We start from the raw sequence: 20,141 nt of genomic DNA, 5'->3' as shown, positions 1-20,141 counted from the left end.
GCTTAACCATAAGTTAAGTACTCAACTTACTTAACTATAAGTTAAATAAAATTTTATTTATGTAAGAATCTATATAATTTAATTTCTAAACTATTAAAATCTAAACACACAGACCTCTTATATACAAATCTGGGCCTTTTTAAAAATGTATTACTTAAATACAAAATACAAGTTACAAGATTTGTTAACAAATACAAGCCATGCTGTCATGACATCTGAAAAATTGAAAAAAGAATAAGAATGGGTAAAATACACTAAAATAAATAATAATTGAATGTTTTGAGGCTTGAGTAGGCTGTGAAATTGAAATAATTTCTACGGTCAACTACTGGTCAACTACTATATACATATTTTTACATATACATAGTTATTTTAATTAGTCTAGAAGAGGAAAAATGCATAGTTATTTATTATTACTTGTCATGTTAGTCTAGGACAAGATTTGGGGTAAAGGAAGGCTGGGAGAGATCAGGGTTATTAAAAGTACCAGTGACACACATGATAATCGTATTTAATGATTGTGGCATAAGACAGCTATCTCAAATCCTAGAAGTAAATCTCATTATAGGCCTTTAAAGCAACACAGAATAATAGTACAGCAACATTAGTTACTTGGGAGGCTCTTTCACACACCTAACGTTAAGCTACACAGGTAGTTCTCTAGGCTGTCTGCTGATCTGTATAAAGAGGATTGATTACTATAGGATATCTTAACTTAAATGACACTAGAATTATAGAATATACATGAGCATTTGTGTTTTGACTCCTAGCTTTAACACTTAAAGATACTATAACACCTTGGGAAGTCACTTAACATTCAAATCAATTTCTTCACTTATAAAATAGAAGGTGGGATTGTAGTAAGAACTAAAATATATATATATATTTTTTAATCTAAATATATATATACATATATATATATTTAGAGTATATCATTTGAGTGATACGCAAAGATTCAGTGAATATTAGACTCCATCCCCTTCCTTTTGCCATATTAGAAAAGTAGTAAGAAGCAGGCAGAAATAATAGTATAAATCCATTTAAGCTGATGTAAATCAAAGCAACAGTTAAAAAATAAGATTTTAGAAGATAAATGCAGATAGACTGCCCTTTTACCACCAAGAACTAATAAAGTATGAGTTTTTGAAAAATGAGTGCTTAGTATAGGCAAGTAAAAACTCAAGGCCATAAACAATCATAGGCACTATAAATAGTGACTCTACCCATAAACCCAAATCATGACACATATATGTAAAGTTCTTTTAATCATATTTCCATTTTTAAATGTATAGCAATTCTACCAGTAACCTAATACAAATTTTGTACAACATTAAGAGGCTTCTTAGTAAGATGATTTTCATTAAGCCTGCACATAATAAATATCTGACTTCAAATTACATTTTTCATTAGCAAGACATTTCAAAAATGTTCTGCTTTTGCAGAAAAAAAACAATGACCAGGATAACTTTTCAACCTAGAATTAGGTACCCAAACCTTTCAAGAACTAGAGTAAAAAAAGACATTTTTCAGATAAACAGAAAATAAATTTACCACCATTTAACACTCACTAAAGTGACTTCCAAAAAATATTCTTTAGGAAGAAGAAAAAATGCTCCATTAAGAGGGGCTGAGTTATTGGGGCGCCTGGGTGGTTCAGTCGGTTAAGTATCCGACTGCGGCTCAGGGTCCAGGAGTTCAAGCCCCCTGTCGGGCTCTGTGTTTACAGCTCAGAGCCCGGAGCCTGCTTCAGATTCTGTGTCTCCCTCTCTCTCAAAAATAAATACACATTAATTAGAAAAAATAAAAAATAGATAAAGCAAGGAGCTTACAAAAAAAAAAAAAAAACAAACGAGGGGGCTGAGTTATAAGAAAAAAGAGTAAATAAAGAAGCTGGTATACATGTAATTAAGCTAAACAAACATTGTCTACAGAAAATAATGTCAAATGTGTGAATTATGTAAAAATGAAATTAAAATTATGGACAATGATATCATGTAAATTGTGGGGAATGGGGAAGGTGATAATTAGTGTTAAAATGTGGTAAGGATTTTGTATTTTTTCTAGAAAAGGTGGGTTTTAAGATATTGATTAACCTTAGATTTTTGTTAAGTTGATTAAAAGAGTACAAGTAGAATGTATAGGTAACAAATAAGGGAGAGGGGGGATAGGAATGTCCCTCCCCTGACCCAAATCCTCTTATACAGTATTTGTAAGAGACACCCCAAAATATGTAAATGCTAAAAGGCAGAAAATGGGGGGAAAAAGATATTATTAGCAATACCAACTGAAGATAGGTGGAATAACCTTGTTAAAATAAGACAAAAGAGAACTAGGCAAAAAGCACCACTAGGATTAAAAAGAATCATGACCTAACAGCTTCAATGCACCAGCAATGCTAAGCTCATATGTACTCATATATATATAAATATATAAAGCAAATTTTGATAGAACTATAAGGGAGAAAGGGTCAATCACCTTTCTCTAATATTGTTGGGTCAGGCAGATAAAATTAGATATAGATCTAAACAAAAAAATTTAAAAACTTGTCTTAATGGACACATAGAGAATACTTGACCTCAAAATTAAAAAACAGACACAGTCTACAAGCATACAGGAAACCACCTAAAATGTTCACGTGCTCAACCATAAAGCAAGGCTAAAAAAAATTTCCAAGAATCAGTACCATACAATCAAGTTAGCAGCAATTCATTAATACAGAATTCACTAATAAAGTGATAAAATGTAAAAATGCCTACATTTGATGATTTCAAAACACACATTCACAATGGAAACTAAAGCACTTAAAATAAAAAGAAAATGCAGACTTGTAAGACATGCTGCCAAAATATTAGCTTGGGAGGAATTTTATAGCCTTAAATGCTTACAATGCTACTGAAGAAAATTTGAAAATTGGTGAACTAAAATTTCAACTTAGTATGACAGAATAGGAACAAGAATGAACCTTACAAATACAGAGAGAAGGAGATCACAAATATAAAAGCAAAAATTAACGAAATTTTAATGTTTATTAATTTTTGAGAGAGAGAGAGAGAGGGATTGAGTCAGAGCACGATCAGGGGAGGGACAGAGAGAGAAGGAGACACAGAATCCAAGGCAGGCTCCAGGCTCCAGGCTCTGAGCTGTCAGTAGGGGGCTCGAACTCACGAGCCGTGAGAGCATGAGCTGAGCCAAAATCGTACACCTAACCGACTAAGCCACCCAGGCACCCCATAAGCAAAAATTAATGAAATTTTAACACAAGATACAACATCAAAGCCAAACTTGGCCCTTGGAAAAGACTATTAAAATAGGTAAAACTCTGAAAAGATTAACGAAAACAATGGGATGCAATATAAACAGTATCAGGAAAGAAAAGGGGATATAACCATAAATACAGAAAAAATTAAAATATAACAGAATACTATGAACTTTAAGACAACACTTAGAAATACCAGATCTAGAAGTTTTTACATGTAAAGTTCTACTTAACAGGCCAAATAACAGAATATAACACTCTTTCCTAAAAACTTTTATATATGAAATTCTTTACAGCTTATTTTAAGAGGCTACTAAAACCTTGAAACCAAAAGCAGAAAAGCACAGTTTGAGAGAAAAAAATCTCTCATTCTCATTCATTTTATGAACAGTGTAAGAATCCATAAAAACAAACAAAGAAAAATAATTCTAGTAATAAATACAAATACATCACAACCAGCTTAAGCTTACCCCAGCAATACAGGAGTGGTTTACCATTAGAAAATCTTTAAATTTTACTTATGGTCTTATTGATTAATGGGAAAAAAAATCACCCAAAGAAACATTTAAAAACCTTAACAAAATTCCCAATTACTTACTACTTAATAAAACTATACTAAAAACATAAAGAAATTTCTTTTATGACACAGAAGATATCTACCAAAACCTACAGAACATAATCCTTCTTAGTGGTAAAATGTCAGAAGCATTTGTTTCAAAATTAAGAACAAGATAAATATGCCCAGTATCAGCACTCTCCTGGAAATTCTAGTCCTACATTGTCCAATATACTGGCCAGTAGCCACAAGTGGCCCTGAGCACTTGAAATATGGCTAGTCCAAATTAGGATGTGCTGTAAATGTGAAGTGCATGCCTGCTTGTAAAGATTCAGTACCAAAAAAGGTAAAATATCTCATTAATAATTTTTATACTGATTATATGCCGAAATAATATTGAGTAAAATAAAATAAAGCATATTATTAAAATTATTTTCACCTGTTTATATTTTTTAATATGACTACTAGAAAATTTTAAATTGCATGTGTTCACATTATGTTTCTATTGAACAAAAAGTAGAAAAAATAAATATTGATTGGAAAGGAAGAAACAAAGCTACCATTAATCTCAGATACTATGACTATCTACACAGTAAAACAAAATAACATACAGAGAATTTTAGAATCAATAAGAAGTTTTAGCAAGGTGGCTAATAATATTTCTATACATATCAACACATAAAAACTGTAATTTTCAAAAAGATGCCATTTACGAAAACAACGGAAGTATAAAGGACCTTAAGTTTAACAAAAGATATGTAGAATCTTACTGAAATATATTAGAGACCCAAATAGAGGGAGAGATTCAGTATGATAAATCCCCAAACTAAGCTGTAGATTTACTGGCACTCTATCAAACTTCCAAAATGGCTTCATGAGGAACCATAATATTCATATGGAAGAGCGAAGACCCCATAATACCCATGGCATCCTAAAAAATAAAAAGGTGGAATGACTTACCCTCCCAAATACCAAAACTTTTAACAAAGCAATAGTATATTAAAAGAATAGATCAATGAAACAAAGAGCTTGTTTTCTGGAAGGACAAACAAAATAGATGAACTTTAGCTAGACTCCCCAAGAAAAAGAGAGAGAGAGAGGACTCAAATAAAATCAGAAATGAAAGAGGAGACATTACAACTGATAACACAGAAATACAAAGGATCGCAAGAGACTACTATGAACAATTATATGTCAACAAATTGCACAACCTAGAAGAAATGGATAAATTCCTAGAAACATACTACCTTCCAAGACTGAACCATGAAAAAGTTGAAAATCTTAACAGACCAATTACTAGGAAGGAGATTGAATCAGTAATCAAAAACCTGTGAACAAAAAGAAGTCCAGGACTACGTGGTAAATTGTACCAAACATTCAAAAAATTAGTATCAATCTTTTACAAACTTTTCCAAAAAAACACAAAAGGCTGGAGCACTTCCAAACTCATTTTACAAGGCCAGCAGTACCCTGATACCAAAACCAGACAAGGACACTACAAGAAAAGAAAATTACTGGCCAGTATCCCTGATGAACATAGATGCAAACGTTCTCAGTGAAATATTAGAAAAGCAAATTCAATAATACATTAAAAGAATCATACCCCATGATCAAGTGGGATTTATTCCAGGGATGCCAGGATGGTTGAATATTCACAAATCAATCAAAGTGATATATACCACATTAACAAAATGAAGGATAAAAACAGGATATATCAATAGATGCAAAAAAAGCATTTGATAAAAATTGAACACCCATTTATGATAAAAACTCTCAACAAAGTGGGCATAGAGGGAACACACCTCAACATATTAAAGACCATATATGATAAGCCCACAGCTAACATCATACTCAACAATGAAAAACTGAAAGCTTTTCCTCTAAGATCAGAAACAACGCAAGGATGCTCACTCCAGCCACTTTCATTCAACATAATATTGGAAGTCCTAGCCAAAATAATTAGGCAAGAAAAAGAAATACAAATAAGAAAGGAAGAAGTAAAATTATCACTATTTTAGATGACATCATCTTTCATACAGAAAATCCTAAGGATGACATAAAAAAAACTGTTAGAAGTAATCAGCAAATTCAGTTAAGTCGAAGAATGCAAAATCAGTATATAAAAATCTGTTGCATTTTTATACATAATAATAAATTATCAAAAAGAGAAAATTAAGAAAACAATCCCATTTACATGCATCGAAAAGAATAAAATACCTAGGAATAAATTTAACAGGGAGGTCAAAGACCTGTGCACTGAAAACTACAAGACATTCATGAGAGAAACTGAAGACAACATAAATAAATGGAAAAGTAATCAGTGCTCATGGGTTGGAAAAATTATCATTGCTAAAATGTCCAATCTATGGATTCAATGGAATACCTATCAAAATTGCAATGACATTTTTTCACAGAAATAGAACAAATAATCCTAAAATTTTTATGGAACCACAAAAGACCCAGGATAGCCAAAGCTATCTTGAGAAGAACAAAGCTGGGAAAAAAACCACATAATTCCTGATTTGAAATCAGTTACTATTGATAACTATAGGAATCAAAACAGTAAGGGGCGCCTGGGTGGCTCCGTAATCAGAACAGTATGATATTGGCATAAAAACAGACACATAGATCGACGGACCAGAACAAAGAGTCCAAATGGATGAAGGGGACGATGCTATGTACATACATACATAGCACTGTATGGTGACAGATGGTAGTTACACTTGTGGTGAGCAGAGCATAGTGTATAAACTTGTCAAATCACTACGTTGTGCACCTGAAACTAATGTAACACCATGTATCAACTATATTCACATAACAAATTTTTTAAATCGAAATAAAAACAAAAATAACAAATAAAAATAGATCCCAGAAATGAAACCATGCATTTATGCTCAATTAATTTATAACAAAAGAACCAAGAAGGTACATTGGAAAAAGGGCAGTCTCTTTAATAAATAGTGTTGGGAAAACTAAACGGTCATATGCAAAAGAATAAAACTGGACCACTATTTTATACCAGACACAAAAATTAATTCAAAATGGGTTAGACTTGAATATAAGACCTGAAACCTCAAAACTCCTAGAAGAAAATATAGGCCAACTCCTTGATGTTGGCCTTGGTGATGATTTTTCGGATTTGACACCAGAAGCAAGAGAATCAAAAACAATAATCAACAAATGGGGCTACAGCAAACCACAAAGCTTCTGCACAGCAAAGGAATGTTAACCAACAAAATGAAAAGGCAACGTATGGAATGGGGAAAAATATTTGCTAATCATATATCTGATAGGGGGTTGATACCCAAAATATATAAAGAACTCCTACAACTCAACAGCAAAAATACAAACGATCCAATTAAAAAATGGGCAGAGGATCTGAACGGACATTTTTCCAAAGAAGACATATAGATGGCCAACAGGTATATGAAAAGGTGCTCAACATCACTAATCACCATGAAAATTCAAATCAAAACCATAATGAGATATCACCTCACACCTGTTAGAATGGCTATTATCAAAAATACAAGAAATAACAAGTATTGGCCAAGATGTAGAGAAAAGGGAACCCTTGTGCACTGTTGGTAGATATGTAAACTGATACAGCCAATATGGAAAATAGTATGGAGGTTCCTCAAAAATTAAAACTAGAACTACCATATGATCCATCAATTCCACTGCTGGGTATTTATCCGAAGGAAACGGAAAACACTAACTTGAAAAGATATCTGCACCCTCATGTTCATTACAGCATTATTCATGATAGCCAAGACATGGAAGCAATCTATCTATGTATCTGTTGGTAGATAAATGGGTAGAGGAAATGTGATTGATACACACACACACACACACACACACACACACACACACACACACACAGACATATTATCAGCCATTAAAAAAGAAGGAAATTCTGCATTTGCAACAACATAAATGGACCTTGCAGTCATTATGCTAAATGAAATACGTCAGATAAAAACAAATAGCACATGATCTCACTTAGTGTGTAATCTTAAAAAAAAAAAAATTTAAAAACCAAACTCATAGATACAAAAAGCAGATTAGTGGTGATCAGAGACTGGGGTAGGGGGAGCAGAAAGCATTAGATAGATGAAGGAGGTCAAAAAGTATAAACTTCCAGTTATATAAGTCCTGGGGATATAAGGAACAGCATGGTGACTATAGTTAATAATACTGTATATTTGAAAAGTTGCTAAGAGAGTAAATTGTAAAAGTTCTCTTCACAAGGAAAAAATTGTTACTATGTGGTGATGGGTATTAACTAGACTTATTGTGACTATTTTGCAATATATACATATATCAAGTCATTATGTTATACACCTGAAACTAAGATAATGCTATGATGCCAATTATCATCTTAGCAACAAAAAAAAACTTTCTAGCACTACAAAGAAGAGAAAGGATGGTCATTTCAAGTATTAATGCTGAGCGAATAAGCTGCCCCTTTAGGGAAAAAAAAATTACTCTTAATCCCTATCTCATACAAAAAAAAATCAGATCAGATGCACTGTAGCTGTGAAAGGTAAAACAGTTTCTAGGAAATAACACAAGAGAACCTTGGGAATGGACAAAGATTTCTTAAACAAGGTACAAAAGCATTAACTATAAAAGAAAAGATAAACAAATGAAAGTACATCAAAATTGGGAATTTATGTTTATTAAAAGACATCCATAAAAGAATGAAAATGTAAGTCACACAGTGAGAGGAGATATTTGTAACATATCAAAGAGCTCATTTTAGGAACATTTAAGGAACCCCTCAAATCAGTAAGAATACGGGGAGCCTGGGTGGCTCAGTCGGTTAAGCGTCCGACTTCAGCTCAGGTCACTGATCTCGCGGTCCGTGGGCTGATGGCTCAGAGCCTGGAGCCTGCTTCCAATTCTGTGTCTCCCTCTCTCTCTGCCCCTCCCCCGTTCATGCTCTGTCTCTCTCTGTCTCAAAAATAAATAAACGTTAAAAAAAAAAAATTAAAATCAGTAAGAATAAGCCAACCAGTTAGAAAAGTGGGCAAGACAGATGAACAAGCATTTACAAAACAATACAGCCAAATAACCTATGCTCAATCTCATTAGTAACAAGAGAAATGCAATATAAAACCACAATGAGGTATACTGCACACCCATCAAGATGGCAAAAATGACAAAGATTGACAAGTGGGCTTAAATCTAAGTGATGGGTAGGATGTGGAGAAACTGGAACACTCCTACAGAACTGGTAGGTGTGAAAATGGGTATAACCACTGTGGAAAACTGGCAATATTTACTAAAGATGAACATATACAAACCAACAAGCAGTATTTTTTTTTAGCAGTCTTATTCCTAGGAATATACTCAACAGAAATGCAAACATATGTGCATCAAAAGACATACACAAGAATAGCCACAGCTGCATTATTCATAAGAGTCTCCAAAATGGAAACAACCCAAATGTCTATCAGTAGAATAGAAGAATAGAATGTTATACAACAAAATACTATACAGCTTTGAAAATGAACAAACTTCTATTAAACAACATGAATGAATCTCACAAATAGAATACTGAGCAAAAAAATAAATAGAAGAATATATAGTATATAATTTCATTTATATAAAGTTCAAAATGAATTAACGGATACTGTACTGTAAAAAGTCTGTAGAATAGGTACCTTCCGGGAAAAGAAGGAGAGCAGTAATTAGGAGGTAGTTTGAGAGGGGATTCTAGAATGCTGGTAATGTTCTGTTTGTTTTGTTTTGTTTTTTAATACGGATGAAGGTTACACAGCCATTATTTTGTGATAATTCATCAGGTAATTTGTGTATTTTCTCACAACCTGAAGGATAGGTGCTTGCCTCTGCTTCACCTAACTCAGACTCTCTCAGGGTGAGAAAAGTGTCTAAGCACAGGGCATTCCTTGAGAACATTAAAAGGCAAATGAATAACCCACTGTTGTCTGAGGGGGAAGATAGAGCACACAAAAGAACAGGCTGAAAGCCTGGGGAGAGAGATGCTCTGGAAGAATTAATACACTGAAAAGCTACATGTAAACTGGGGAATTTAGAATGCCAAAGTACATGCCCAGGACAGGATGTAAGAAGACCCTAAACTCTCATCTCTGGCTGATCTTTAGGGTCAGTACAAGCAGGAGGAGAAGGTTAAGGGAGAACCATTAAGAACCTACCTAAGCTTTGAAGGAGTGTCCCAACACAGAATCAACCTGCAAAGACTGAAAGAACTGAGGTTATCTGGGGGGAAGGGGGGGGCTCCACATGTTCAAGGAAATCTGTGCCAAAACATTAGATGACCACAAGCTAAGGAAACAGATACTTCAGAGATCACACAGGACGAAAATATAGAAATAAACCCTATTTTGGAAAGGATAGACTATGGAAAAGAATAGTCTCTTCAACAAATGGTGTTGCCACAACTGGATACCCACATACAAAAGAATAAAGTTAGACTCCCACTCGCACCATATACAAACTCACAATAGACCAACGATCAAGATACAAGAGCCAAAACTACAAAATTCTTAGAGCAAAACATAGAGCAAAATTTCATGACCTTGGTGATTCTTAGATACAACACCAAAAGCACAAACAACAAAAGAAAAAATAAACTGGACTTCATCAAAATTAAAAATTTTGTGGATCAAAGGACATTATCAAGAAAAGGTAACCTACAGACTGGAAGAAAACATTTCCAAAACATATATCTGATAATGGTCTAGTATATACATTACAGACCTTTAGGGTATATGCCTAAAAGTGGAATTAAGAAGATATACAGATAGCTAACAAGCACATGAAAGATGCTTAACATCATTAATCATTAGGGAAATGCAAATCACAACCACAATGAGCTACCAACTCATACCCATTAGGATGGCTGTAATTAAAGATTCAGAAAACAAGAATTGGTAAGGATGTGGAGAAATTAGAACCCTCAAAAATTGCTGGTGGGGACGCAAAATGGTACAGCCTCTGTGGAAAACAGTTTGGTGATTTCTCAAAAAATCAAACACAGAATTGCCATATGACTCAGCAATTCCACTCTTACATATATATGTCAAAAAGAACTGAAAACAGGTAACTCAAACAAATACTTGGACACAAATATTCATAGCAGCACTATTCACAAAAGGTAGAAACAACTAAATGTCAACAGATTAACAAATGCCAATAGACACACATGGAACATTATTCAGCCCTAAAAATGAATGCAATTCATAAATTCATAACATGAATTCACGAAAATGAATGAATGCTGTAAGGTAGACGAAGTTGGGAATCATTATGGTTAGTAAAAGAAGCCAGGCAAAAGAGACTACATATCGCATGCTGCCATTCATATGAAATAGTCAGAATACATAAATCCATAGAAACAGAAAGCAGATGGGGGTTGCCAGGGTCTGGGGCAAGGGCAGATGGGGAATTGCTGCTTAATGGATATGGTGTTTTCTTTTGACTGATGAAAATATTTTGGAACTTGATAACAAGTAGAGGTGACACAACACTGTGGATGTACTAAATACCACTGAATTGTACTTGTTAAAACAGTTAACTTATGTTTAATTGAACTTCACCTCAATTTAAAATCAAAACAAAATAAAACCTATGGCCTGAATTAGAGAGCCAAAATTACATTCAACTCCATTTTCCCATCACCTCTCTGAGTCAAAGTAGATTCTACCTTCATTTCAGAATACAATTCTCTCCTCCACCCTTTCCTTGCCACACTGTTCCTGCCTTAATTCAGGCCTATCACTTCTCACCTACTACCTACAAGTGTCCCAGATGATCTAGTTGCCACCAATATTGTTCCCCATTTTTAATCCCTCCTCTAAGTTGCTGACAGATCCATCTTTCCAAAATGCGAATATCTCATCAATTTTCCTACTCAAAATCCTTATTTCCATATAGCTTTTAAGATAAAGTGAAGCTCCTTACCTTAGCCCCTTCCTACCCTTCTGGCCTCATTTCCTGTCATCCCCTCCATTATGAGAGGTCACGCTCTTCTACTTCAAAAATCTATATTGTTTAAAGGCTCTGTATTTCCTATAACTGGGAAATCCTTTTCCACGTGAGTAACTTCCCTCGATTACTCCCCAGCTCCCAATTCACTACTTTCACAGTATACCAAGCATTTATCAGAGAACTTAACACACTACAGTACAATTGGCTTACTTTCCTATAGACTAGATAATCCCCTTGTAGGCCATGAGAACAGGGGCCATGGCTTCATCATATTTTTATCGCAAGCACCTCCCTTGGCGAATATTCATCGAGTCAGTCATTTGCTCAGTCAAACATAAAATAATTCATAGATCTACTCCCCTTTTGCTACTTGGTCTTCATGGCTGACCAATACCTGAGAGAATAATTAGCAACTTGTTTGTGCAATATTTCTGCTAAACAATTCATCCTCAAACTAATTAAACAAGAGCTTCTTGATCAATGCATTTCGTACATGAAAGAATATTTGCTAATCCTTCTTATTAAAAACATTGTTCTAGGTCAATCTAAAGAAATGCAAATTTTCTTTTTTATGAAATAAGACTACAGTCAAGGTAAAAAAATCCCTCACTTGGTTTTGAAATGAAAACCTAAGTATAAAAATTTAGCTAACTGTTCTCTCCGTCACTGGAAATACAAAATCGATTTTGGTCTTTAGGACTTAGGCATATCATTATGCTCACTCGTATTCCATTTCATACCAATCCCCTCGTCACACTGCCCTGGGCCCTTAGGCTCCCTAAATCGTTTGGTTGGTATTAGATGATGTTCTAGAAACCAGATTCTTTCAGAAGATTCTTCATAGAAAATTTAAATTTCAAAGAAATTTTCAACTGTTTCTGCTGGGAACACTTGATATCTGAGAATGCTTTGCCAATCTGGATTTGAAGGTACCCAGGTAAACCCCAATAAGTAGAGATAGATCTTTAGACTGCCTTGATGACTAGAGGTAAACTGGTATTTTGAAATATCTAGAATTTATAAATACTTCCTTTAAAATAGTACTTTGATGACAAACTATAGTTATGTGATTTCATTGTCTATGGGGTAATTTTTACTCTAATAGTTCTAATTCAATCTAATTCTGCCCACATAATAACATCTATAGATTCCCAACACCTTAAAAAAAAAAAAAAAAAAAAAAAAGAGCGCCCCCCCCCCCCCCCCCATTATTAAGTTACTTATTCTTCTTACACTTAAGACTGATTTTTTCCTATGGCTATTTCTTCTGACCCAAAGCATGTTCTCCATTTTCATTGAGTTTATAAATTTACAGAAAAGACTTTGGGCAAACATTTTCTCAATGCCAACAATTGTTGCACTTTGCCTAATTAACTCATTTGTTTCATGTTTTACAGGGTTGGAATCCATAATTACTATTTCTGTCTCTACACTGGCTACTAGAAAGCTCTCAGCGAATTTATGGCCCATTTCTAAACTTCCTCATACGTAGAGTCTGAGTATTATTCTCATTCTGAGCTCCCTCTTCTTGTCAACCTCTCTCCTTCATCACAATATATATTTAATTTTATTTTGTCACGCTAGATAGATTTTTGTAAGCTGCCTTTAACCCCTTCTGGAATAGATCCTAGAAAAACCACACATATGCACTTGACTAATTATCAGCCAGTCTGCTTCTGGGCTCCCAATGTTACAGGAGCCAGACATAATCAGACGTATTCCACAGCTGTTCCACAATTCCTGTGTTCATTCTTGGTTGATGACATATCCATTCCCACTATATATTTTTTTTCATTCTCTTAGAGCCATTATAATTTATCTACCAACAAGTAAGATATCTCTCCCTAAATTTCAGAGATGATAGAGCCAATCAATTAAATTCCCTCACTCTCCTCCCCACAGTCCACCTTAAAATTTCTGAATTAAAATCTCGACCAAAAAAAAAAGAAAAGGCTCCCATCTGGGTTCTTAATGCTAAAACTTTCTCAATTTTTTTCTATGGCCTTACTTTATCTCCTATATTTAATGGCATCCTCTCTGCTGGCTCTTTCCTTCACTAGAGGTTTTATAAAGAACATTTCACTCTCTGCCATTGTCATTTTGGGGGCAGTGCCAGAGGTTCCCAAGGTGGGACTGGAACAGATAAGGATTTGGAACTAGAAACTGGGAGTTGGTAAACCAACAGCAGGCAGTATGGAAAATTTAGTAGGTAAAAAACAGATAAAACCCAGGGTGCCTGGGTGGCTCAGGCACCAAGAGTCTGACTCTTGGTTTCAGCTCAGGTCATGATCTCACGGTTCATGACACTGAGCTTCACATGGGGCTCTGCACTGACAGCACAAAGTCTACTTGGGACTCTCCCTCTCCCTCTCTCTCTGCCCCTCCCCAGCTCGTTCATTCTTCACTCTCTCAATACATAAATAAATAAATAAATAAATAAATAAATAAATAAAGTTAAAAATATTTACACACACACACACACACACACACACACACACACACACACACACACACAGATAAAACCCTGACAGGCAACAAGTAATAATTAGGCCAATGGTTGGTGCCAGAAATTTCAGCACACATTAACAGAGGCCCCAACAGATAGGGCACTGACGATGGCACACATGGGAGACAGTCCATCTCTGAGTTCCATGAACAGGCTGACATTTATCAAAGCAAGAACTCTACAAAGAGAAATAAAATATTCTAGGCGCGTGAATTAGGGTGAGAGATGAGGAACTAATGATGGGAACAGAGCAGTATACCAACTGTAAATACTGAGAGATAAAGCATCAGATTTGCACTGCCCCTCTTGCTGAATCTCCCAGTATTGAACTGGAATTCTTTAAATCCTCCCTACAGTCCGACTTGGTCCCAGAGGCTGGTCGGGGGGAAGGGGTGAGTGTACTAGTGGGAGTCCAATGGTAATTTTTACTCTAATAGTTCTAATTCAATCTAATTCTCCCCCATCTCCTGTGGGAGATGACAGAAAATGATCATCGAAGTGACACGTAGGATAAAATGCAGGGAAGAGGAACTCTAAATGTAGGAGGATGAGTTAGGAGTCTACTGTAGTAAAAACAACAAGGAACAACTTCTTCATAAGCATATCAACTGTATCAAAGCCATGTCAGTTTACAAATATAGTGAAACTGTGAGAGAGACAGTAAGTACTCACATGTGCACTGTGGGCTGATACTCCAGTGAAATGGCTCTCTCCCAATGTTACCAAAGATCCTTATACTCAACAGCCAATTTTTCATACTTAACCTATCTAAAATTGTGTTTATAGGACACTATTTATCAAATGAAATAAATGTTTCTCTTCAGCTTGCCTTTACATGCAACAACACAAAATTGTAGCCACAAAAACAAAGGTGTGTTAATTTACCTTTTTGGTATATGGTTAATTTCCATTTGCTATCTCTTGCTCACTAAAAATTTTTTATCTTAGTTTCAATGTATTTGTAAACTTACATGACTTTGATACACATAAGAAGGGGTTGTTGGTTGTTTTTTTTTGGATGCATAACCTTCCTTTCAAATGTTCCACGCTTTTCTGATTCATGACTAAGTTGTTGATTTTCCAGGTCCCATCTTGGTCCTAGCGATACAAAGTAATGGGATACTTGTTTGAGATGGAAAACACTTTCAGATAACCCTTAACTTCTCCCAGCCTGAAAAACTCTTTACCTCTGATTAAATACTCTTTTTCAGAGTCCAATACCAGCTAACACTTGCAAGCCCTGCTCCACATGATTCATTATATGGTAATGCATTTAGTCCTCGACCAGGGTTACTCCCTGGAATCACTACACACAGAAAATTATCTGAGTAGCTGTTTTCTCAAATCTCCCAAGGATGGCTCATAACTGGTCCCATCCCAGATGCATAAAAAGAGAAGTCAAGTCATTACTTACAATAGATGCCTAAGGTCATTAAGGCTTTTTTTTTTTTTTTCCTCAAGAAACCCCAGTTTTAGAAAGGCCACACACAAGTCAACAATCCTAGGGGATAAGTTATATTATCATCCCCATTTGACAGTTAACAGGCATAAACTAGTTACTTGATCAAGCTCACATAGTTAGTAAGTGGTAGAGTCAGGACTCAAATCCAGCCAGTCTAACTCCAGAGTCCTTACTACTCAGTAAGTCCTACCCTGTTGCTCTGAATCCACTTAGTTCTTCCTCCATGTGTAGACTATGTCTTGTGACCTAATCCTTAAGGATTTGCTGTTTTTATAACTATCTCACATGCATACATTTTCTTCACAACAAAACTACAAGCTATTTAGCAAGGACCACAACAAACTTCCCTTGTATTCCCACAGCACTAGGTCCCCAAAAAGGTATACAGAATCTTCAATTGATTACTGCAACTGATAACAACAGCCATAAGAAATCAAGAAACAGTGAATTCAAATAGGCGAGATCAGATTACTTGATAGAAGTCTTGCTCGAGACAAAAACTATTATTGTCAATCATTACAGACACAGTAATAGGTGCATATTGAACATAATGAAATCTGAAGATAAAAAATATGAACAAGATTCACATAGCACAGACAATATCTACAATCAACAATTTTCAAGTTATCATGTCATTACTAATATGAAGGTTGCCATTTCAGCAATTCTACTTCCTGATAGTTTCTAACGCTCCCACACAGATACTCTATAAATTACAGGGGAAAAAACAGCAGGGGGCAGAGAGGTGACATATAAAAGTATCTAGAAACCTGTTGGGGCTCTCTTTTGGAATATACAAATCTAGATTAAAGTTAACACCGCAGAAGAGAAAGGAAGGAAATGATTTCCACCACAGCTGCAAGATGCCATACATAAATACCCTTAAATTTTCATATTACCATTGCTAATAAATCTGTAAATCACCTACTTGCCCAAGAATGTTCTTCAATTTTGTGCGGGGGGGGGGGGGGGGGGGGGGGGTCAACCTAGAATATAAAAATCATCTAGTATTTTCAACTCTAAAGCACAGAGAATAGAGAAGTTTACAGCATGAACTCCCAGTGTTTCTACCCAAAGGTTAAAAAGACGAATGAAACAGTAACAGAGGTAAGACTTGGCAAGTGGATGAGCAGCTCATTCTACAGCTGGTGAATATTTCATTACAAGTATCCGATACCTTTCCTCCTTTTACTTAAACACTGATCCATTACAAAACCTAATTTTATAGATTCTTGAATACATCTATATTTTATTTTGACTAGCAATACTTAGAACACCTTAATATTTAAAAGTATATTAAATAAATTCATGACAAAATTAAGAGACGATTAAATAATCTTAAGAGTATATTAACATAAAAAGATGGAAATTTAGTTCTTAACTCTGTTAAATTCACAAGTTAATAAAACTACTATCATAAGTAATGATTACTCGGTGGGAACTCGAACTCCTAGTGGTTCTTTGTCCAATGCTTCAAACCCCTCCCCCCCCCCATAAAACCTAGAGGAAAAAAAAACACTTTACTTGGTATCCTCAAAAAGAATAAAATATTAAAGTTTAAAAAATAATTTTACACTCTTAGAGCACTTAATCAGACTTCTGTTTACTGGTAAAAATTCAATTTTTCTCCTCGTGGAACCAGAAAAATTAAATACTTAAGGGATATTTCTTCCCTTTTTCCCCATCTGAATCAAACACCACTCTATATTTCACCTGTGGTCTAATTTTAGAGCTATTTTTTTAATATTTATTTATTTTTGAGAGAGAGAGCGAGCAGGGGGGAGCAGAGAGAGAGGGAGACACAGAATCCTAAGCAGGCTCCAGGCTCTGAGCTGTCAGCACAGAGCCCGATGCAGGGCTCCAACCCAAGAACCATGAGATCATGACCTGAGTGGAAGCTGAATGAATGCTCAACTGAGCTACCCAGGTGCCCCTGATTTTAGGGCTATTTAATCTCAAGCAGATTGATAAAACCAAATTAAATGTCTACCCCTATGATAATGTTTACCATTTCTTTAAACCATATGAATAAAACTGATGGAATGTCAAATATTTAAGCTTCAAACAATATTATCACAATTCCAACATATTAAAATTTAACATACAAGACTGACGGCAAACATTAGTCCTGCACATCTCTTACTCAATCCTAAGGAGGTACTCAAAAACTCCATTCAATATATTTTACAAAAGCCATAGGTATATGGAAGTTAAAAAATCCCAGAAGGGAGACTAAAACTAGTGTTTACAAAAGAAAACGATACGTAACTGCTAACGCTACTCTGGGAGGCTTTCACTTGGAAGGTCATCTCTACTGCGTGCAAACTGTTGCCTACTGTAACTCTTAGGGTTTTGTTGTTGTTGTTATTTTAACTTAAAACACCAAAGCTTATGTTTTCAGTGTTTAAGTGCCCAAAGGTTTGCTATTCCATCATCTTTGTATAATTTTGTTTAAAATATACATTTTAAAACTACATGGTTGGGTTTTTTTCCAAACCATGTAATTAAACAAGGAAACCGTATACTCTGCTATTAAATTATCCCGGAAAAACTCTGTGACCTCACTTTATGGCTGCTGAAACTACTCTGTACAAGTTTAAACAGCCTTATTTCAAAACCAAAAGTAGCTGTTGTTGGACAACTGGATTTTGCAATAAATTTCAATTTGATTCAATAAGTAGTTATTGAATGCCTACTATACAAAAGGTACCAGGATAGATTTCTGTAGGGCATTGCAAATGAGAAGAAAACATTCTCCATTTTAGCAGCTTAGGGAATAGGATATTTTCTTAACATGTAAGGATAATAGCAAACATCTATATAGTACTAGGCAGTGTTTAAAATATCTATTAACTTATGCCTCACAACAGATCTAGGAGTTGGGTACTACTACTGCTCCCGATTTATAGGTGAGAAAAATGAGGCTCAGAGAGGTTAAGGAATCAGCTCAAGGTGCAGTAGTGAGAGGTGGGACTGAGATGTATGTGAATGTGGGCAGTGCAGCTCGGGTCCTTTCTTATAACCACTCTGCCCCTGGACTCAAGAAATGAATAAGGCAGGATGTGGATGAGTGGCAGTTTTTTTTTTTTTTAAACCGTCACCAAAAAAACAAACAAACCAACAAACAACACCTATTTTGAGTTTCCAAAAGCAGTTCACATCTAATCAGGCACAACTTAAAACGTGATCCCAGGATAGGTAAGTTTCAGGGGAAGAATGAAGTGGGAATTTCAGGTAAAGAGAGTACATAAGAGCAAGGAGCTAGGATGAAGTAAAATTATTAAATGCATGAGTAAGTAGTCAGCTAGGACAATAGGAAGCAACTAAAGACTTCTAAATTGAGTATTGAGAGGGAATTTTTAAATTTTTTTTAATGTTTATTTTTGAGAGAGAGAGAAAGAGAAAGGGAACGAGCAGGGGAGGGGCAGAGACAGGAGACAGAATCCAAAGCAGGCTCCAGGCTCTGGGCTGTCAGCACAGAGCCTGACGCGGGGCTCGAACCCACAAACAGTGAGATCATGACCTGAGCCAAAGTCGGCCACGTAACCAACTGAGCCACCCAGCCTCCCTGAGAATGAATGTTTTAATAAGACTAATTGCATGACTGGGATGGTTATTGGATGCCCGACGGTCCATATGGTGTCTCCCACAAACAGTCCAAAGAAGCAGTTATCACCTGGGGCTGTGGTGGTGATATACAGGAAAGTGGACGCAAAGGTGACTAAGCTTTAGAGCAAAGATGATGGAAACGCCGGGGCAATCATTCATAGAAGCTACGCACTGAGAAGGAGCTCCAACAAAATCTGAGGCAAAGTTAGCTCCATAGAACAGGGAGATGGGAACAAGGCCCAAGGTTGAAGGTAAGGATTTGGAGTCCTCTGTAGAGTGTGGAGGTGAAGAACTATGGCAAATGCTTCAGCAGGAAGTTGACAGAAAGAAATAGAACTAAGGAGATGACTTTTACATACCCACACTCAGCTCAAGGGAGGGAGGGTAAATAACCAAGAAAGGAGATAAAAACAGCAGAAAGAAAACTAGAGCAGTGCAGTGTCGAAATAAGCAAGGCTCAAAAGCAGTGTAAGAGCAACCTTAGCCAGGTCGAAAGAAAGGAATCAGAGCATCCGTTATCCTGAAGAACTAAGGATCTGAATCCTTTTCAACATTTTGCGCTCATAGTAAATACAGGATCTTAAAAACCTTACAAAGGCTAATCACACAGACACTGATGTTATCCCCTAAAGCCAACAAAAGAAAGTAACTTAAAGTATACAAAATACTACAGAACCGTAACTCCTCACCCTGGAGAAGATAACAGTATGCTGAAAGCAGAGAAAGCCACACTTACGGCTCCCTGTAATGTCAACTGTGTTCGATGTTAGGTAATTTA

The 20,141-nt window shown here is 35.6% G+C and overlaps 1 protein-coding gene across 1 annotated transcript in view; it reads right to left on the bottom strand.

The window, feature by feature from the left end:
• Nucleotides 1-20,141, bottom strand: part of TSC22D1 (TSC22 domain family member 1) — a 133,052-nt gene that overhangs the window by 49,612 nt on the left and 63,299 nt on the right. The gene's annotated exons all lie outside the window — the stretch shown is intronic.

Source organism: Panthera leo, chromosome A1, assembly GCF_018350215.1.
Source record: "Panthera leo isolate Ple1 chromosome A1, P.leo_Ple1_pat1.1, whole genome shotgun sequence".
In the NCBI taxonomy this organism is placed as follows: domain Eukaryota; kingdom Metazoa; phylum Chordata; class Mammalia; order Carnivora; family Felidae; genus Panthera; species Panthera leo.
The sequence above is the reverse complement of the archived record's forward strand: the minus strand, read 5'-3'. Positions and strand labels throughout refer to the sequence as shown.